Raw genomic sequence first — 6,485 nt, 5'->3', positions numbered from 1 at the left:
AAAAATGAATTCATAAAACAAACATAAGATACGAACTTATTTATTTTTAAAATAATTTGTTTACAACAACATTAAAGTCGTTTTAAATGTTCTTTTGTGTTTGTTTAAGCCTAAAAGTTCATTTATTGTAATTTTTTTTTATTAAACATGCTAAACTTACATATTTTAACTAGTTTTCTAACTTATGTGATAAAAACCTCTACTTAAGACGTTTTAAAAGTTTTTTTGTATTTATTTTTACCAAAAAGTTTGAACTTTGTAAGATTATATTTTTTATAACTGCTTACCAAACCATTTTAAATTGTTTGTTGTCATAGGAAATTATATTACCTATACAAACTGTTACTAAGTTTAACTGCTGAACAGATTATTAAACTTTCTGAATTGTAATATATGTTGTCAATAAAGATTGTAGGTAGATATTTTTAGGAAAGTTACTTTCTTTGTTAAGTACAGTATTTGTTTTTTTTTTTTTTTCATAAAGTTTTCTTTAAAATAACTTTAAAGACGCTTTAATTGTGTTTTTGTTTCTGTAAAAAAGTTTATTTATTGTAAGTATATATAATATACCTGCTTAAACTAAAGTTTTATTGTTTTTTGTATTTTTTGTGCTAAAAACCTCTACATAAGAGGTTTTATAAGCATTTTTACGTTTTTTGATACTAAAAAGTATATTTATTTATTTTTTTGTTAAAACTGTTATCTTTAGATTAAAACTGTCTGTCTAATTTATGTACTAAAACAATATTTTAGAATTTTTGATTCTATAACTTTGTTTTCGTGTTTATAAAACCTTAAAAGTATATTTATTCTCATATTCTCTACTTAAATTGCCTATAAAGCCATGCCTCGACCAATAACTAATGTTAAATATGTACCAAAGGGTTCTACTAAGTACGTTTAAACAGTTTTTTAGGTTTATTTTAAGTGAAAGACTAATTATTGAAAAAGTTTGATTGAAACTTTTAAAATTATTACTTATAACTACTAAAAATGAGTTCTAGTTATTACGTTTAAAACTTTTTTTTGCTTTTATTTTAAACATAAATTTATTAAAGTTATTTTTTATTTAAAATTGATTAAATTCCAACCTTTTAATATATAATTTTTTTTTATTACGTTTTAATAGTTTCTTTTTTTGTTTTAAGAAAAAAATTATATTTGTTCACCAGTTTTAATCATTTTTACATCTTAAAGTGTAAACTTTTTTCAAAATACAATTTATTATTATACTTTAAATAAGTAAATGCTACTTTTTATTAGTTTTTATTTTAAATAGAAACAATAAATAAATAATTATATGTTAAAAATATCCCTTTGCGTATTTAAATTAACTTAAAAAAGATAATACGTTAATTAATGCTTTTATTAAAAATATTTTAAAATCGTGTAATTTTATTTTACATTAAATGTAGAAAAGTTATAAAAGTTTTTGTTTAAAACTTTTAAATCGATATTATAAGTCTTATTAAACAACAATTATTTTATCTTAATATTTAATTTATATATAAAATAATTTTGAATAGGTAAGGTTGATTTTTACATGTAATTTTTAAACAAAATAATATTTATTTAGATATTTTAACCTTTAAAACAACATAACTAATTTGTACAAATATCGAAAGTTAGATAAAGTATAGTGTAAGAATACATTAAAAAACACTTGAAAATATGCCTGTTTAAAACTGATATTTAAATTTAATTTTTCCAACTCGCATTGGTTTCATCGCTATTTAACTATTTACGATAATGAACTTTCATATTAGATAACAGTAAGCTTTTTTTAAACGTTGAATACTTTCTTCAAAAAAGCTATTTTTTGTGCTCAGTAGAGCGAAGGATCTGTTGGCTAAACGCCAAGCCACCCCTGTTTTGTTGTTTTTTTTTGATTTTATTGTTGCTTTATATATTATATTTGACACTAGGCATTGGTTGTTTAAAGGGCAAGGTTCTTTACGGCAATTACAAAGTTTATTAACTTTGTAACTTAAAAAAAATCGATAAATCAGATAAGAACATAACACTAAACAAGAAAAGCAAAAGAAAAAACATATGCATCCATTAACAAAAATACTGTTTTAGCAAAATTAAAAACTAAGTAAATATTATAATAAAGTAAAATTCATGCCGCAAACACGAGTAGTTTAAAACATTTTTCCAACAGCTTAAAACTTTCTAAAATGTATAAATTAACAAGCACAGCGTTTTTTTCGAATTCAGCTAAACGTAAAATAAACTGTACTACTACTACGTCATAATTAATATAAAAATTTCAAAATCTACTTTTCTGTTTACAACTGTAATAAACTGTAACTTACTGAGGATCACATAAAATTTTACATTTCATGTGTGAAACAGCTGTATAAATTATAGTTTTTATATAATTAGATAAATATTTAGCTCCTTATTAAAGATTTTATAAATAATTCTGGTCGATAGTGCTCGACAAGTTGTGCTCGATAAATTAAGTGACAAAAATAGTGCTCGATAAATAATTATATATACATATATAAAGTATTTGCATATTGAAATAAATTTTTTTATTAAAAAAGCCCTCAAGGTTGTTCAGTTTAGATTCAGGTATGCCAATCATTAAAATCTTTTAAAGGCGGCAAAAATGAAAATGACACTGAACTTTCGAAGTATGTTTGTGGCTTAAAGCGCAGCGGCATTGACTTTGAAATATCCTGGGAAGTTATAAAAAGAGCACAGCCTATAGCTGACGGCAATAGCCCAATATGTAGGCTGTGTCTCAAAGAAGCATCAGCCGTTGTATAAGCACTGAAAGACAAGAGATGCCTAAATAAAAGAAGCGAGTTTGTATCGTCTTGTAGACATATAAAAAAGTCGCTTTTAAAGTTTAACAAGTTTTAATTTCATCTCAAAGTAACCTAAATTTCAATTTGTATCTTAATTTCATCTTTATCTCTTTTAATTATCTGTCCTAATATATAGTTACTCACTGAAGTTTTATGAATTTTAGCCAGTTTATTGTCGATTGGTAAATTAATTTTTGCACAAGCCGTTTTGCATGATTTTTAATAGTTTCAAAATTACGTCATAATCTATTTATGCAAAAAATTTTTAACTTTCATTTGTGATTTTGTTTTGTGCTTTATTTTAAAGTTGTTTTGAAGCTGATGAGTGCATAGGCACGAAACTCGAGTCCTTTGAGTTTTACATCTTTAAGTAAACTTTTATAAATATATATATATATATATATATACATATATTATACATATAAAATATACATAAAACATACATTTATATACATATATTATATACATATACATACACATGCATTCTTAGAGCTTTTTTGAGACTCCGTAGATCTGTTCTTAAATTAATTTGAGAGCAGTGAAACGCCCTTAGTCGGAATAAAGTTTTAACACAAACATATCTGTGGTATATATTCCGATAAGCTTAGCTTACCAGGTTCTCTAGGATTTAACGCCTTTTAACGTTACATCTTACATATACATATATGTATATAAGAATATAGGAATTTAACAAAAAATAATTCGCATAAGTACTAAAGTTTATAAACAATTTCATTAAATATTTTGTATTGAAAACTAAATTAAATACACAAATGAATATTAAAACAAGTCTTTTGATTGTAAGTTGTATCAGTTTACTTCATTCTTTATTCACTAAGCTAACCAATAGTTTTACTTAGTACTTAAATCTAACAAAAAAAATTATAGCACGAATAATTGAACAACACTTTTAAGTTAAAACCTTTTTTTTTACTTATTGACTAAAATCGTGTATATAGAAAAAATAGTTACAAGATTAACCACAAATCCGTCACTTAATTTTTTAAAGTCAAAAAAAACTATAAATAAACTAAAATATAATAGTTTTAAAGTTTTACAAAAACTTCATCTTTTGAATTACATTATACAATAAAAAATGTAACTATGTACTGCATATTTAAAAAAATTAAGTTCACCGAAGTAGATTTAAATATATATAGACTGTAAATATTCTAAACACTTAAACAAAATTATAATTAAATTATATGTTTTATAAGATATGCATAAAATATTTTTAAAGTTAATAGTAGCAAAAGTTTTATTTCATATAAACTTAAAACATACCAAAAAAATGATTTGTACACATTTGTAGTTACAAATCTTTTAACATTTAAAAAAATTAGGAAAGTTTATTTCTCTACTTTTTTGTTAGGATTTTATTAAATAAAAGCTTATCACTTTAAATTAAAACTTTAAAGATTATGCAAACTATTTCACAACTGATATATGTACATTGTACACATTCTTTGTGGTTTGAACAAGACGTTAAAAATGTCCCAGTGGCTCGAACTCGATAACCGAAAGAATGTTTGTGCACCATGCCCCAGGATTAAGTATTTTCTCATTCAAAAAACGATAGTTTATACTTTGTTTTTTCTCGAAACCAGTAATAAATTAGTAATATTCGGCCGTAATCATTTTTTAAAGATTTTAAGAACCCGTATTTTTGTAAATTTTTTGATAAAGAAATAACCTGATAAAACAAATCGATATTTTTTTTGCATTTACAAAATGTATACGTGATTTTTTAATACTTTTTTCAAAAATTAGAATTTTCTTAAAAACAAAAAAAAAATCGCAGGATTTTTGTAAGACAAAAGTGTGAAACAAGTATTAGTGAGTTATAAAACAAAAGAGTAAAAACTTATTGCATTTAAATTTACTCACTTTCTCAAATACTGTAAGTGATGAGAATCGAAACCAGTTTCGAAAGCAAAAATCAAGTTTTTTTGAAACTATCTATGACACTTGGTTTTATTTTGTAGTTACCAATTTTATTTGTAGTCCATTGCCGCTAGACCCGCGTTTCTCTTTCATTTAGCATCATATAACTAGAACAGTGTTTCTTATAAAGGGTTGATCGTACCAATTCGATCCTCAGACCACAAGCTTCAGTAGACTGAGACCTAATAAGGACGAAACCGGTCTTAGTCTACCGAAGCTTGTGGTCTGATGATCGAATTGGTATGATCAACCCGTATGTTAAACTTGAGCTTGTCTCACGGTTATAAAAGTCCAGGCTTCTGCTCTGCAGACTTTCGCCGATGTTTTTGTTGAGTGTTTGTTTGAATGTAGCTCTGAACATTTCAGTGGTCTATTGTTCACATTGACAACAAAAATGTTTAACAACAAACGTTTTAACTATTGCTGAAAAACTAATACGCTTCTAACTAAATAAAATATAATTTCTAATTTAAAAATTTATTGGTGTATTTTTGACGTTTGTTTGGATTAGGTGTTAAAGTTATTAGAAAGTGGGTTAAGGATAGTGTGGTTTAGCTGCTAACAATGTACTGCTTTTTTATTATTATTATTGTCCTGGACAAGACGTTAAAAGGTATCCGTGGTGTGCGACCCGATAACCGAATGGTTTTTTTGCGCACCAGGTCCTAAGGCCAAATATTTTGAGCGTTTTTATTTTAGTCGTTCAATAAACAAATTATCTTGTTTTAATTGATATAATCATAAATGTTTCTTTTTTAACTTTAATACTACAGCCAACTCATAAAGTTTTAAAACTTTTATCACACTATTTTTTTGGTACTATTTAAGATGCAAGGATAAAACCAGTTTAAATATGTTGGTTCAGATAGACTTGTATAATATTAGTAGTTTTTCCCTTGAACATAAACAAGTGACCACAAATTAATTTTACTTAAAAAGAAATTTGGTACCAAATGTTGAAACAATTTAATTTAAAAAAAAGCCGACTTTACGAACATCAGTAAATAGTTATCAGATATAAATTGGACTCAAATATTTAGCTTTGCAAAAATTCTATAAAAAAATATATTAACTTGATTCAAATATATTTTAAGAATTTTATTCCTTTTTACATTTGAAAACTGAAAAAAAATAAATGTAGAAAACAATAAGAAAAAAGTAAAATCGATATAAAAATTTCTACATAAATCTAAAACTGTACAAAAAATATCAGGCATTTAGACCATATTATGAAATTTATAAAGAATAACCAAAGAAATGTCAACTAGCTGCCAAATTGTATAACTTAAAAAAAAGCTAATATTTGAAGTTTTATTATATTCTATAACCTTTTTCAACTTGCATGTAACCTTGAGCCATTTTCATAAAATAAGTCTACCTCAATGCTTCTTTACGTAAAGTCGATATTTTGTTTCTTAATACTAGTTTCATTACCTAGGAGCGTGAATTTTTATTTCAAATTCCTATGGAATTCTCGTCTTGAGTTACTTTTCAGAACGACCAGTGCTCGATATAACGAATTTTTCACAAACCATACATAGTTTAAAATAGCCAAATTCGTAGGGAAATTAAAAGCTTAAAGGACAAAATATACTTTTGAAAACTTTCAGCTTTGTTTCTAGCAGCAACTGATGCGGTACTCCTCCCTACACCCCACCTCTGTTGCACTGTGTTTGTAGAAAAATAGTTTTAAAGCGAAAAAACTTAGTTTAAAGTTAACAA

The sequence above is a fragment of the Thalia democratica genome, chromosome 2, assembly GCF_965202585.1.
Source record: "Thalia democratica chromosome 2, ktThaDemo2.hap1.1, whole genome shotgun sequence".
Classification (NCBI taxonomy): Eukaryota; Metazoa; Chordata; class Thaliacea; order Salpida; family Salpidae; genus Thalia; species Thalia democratica.
The sequence above is the reverse complement of the archived record's forward strand: the minus strand, read 5'-3'. Positions refer to the sequence as shown.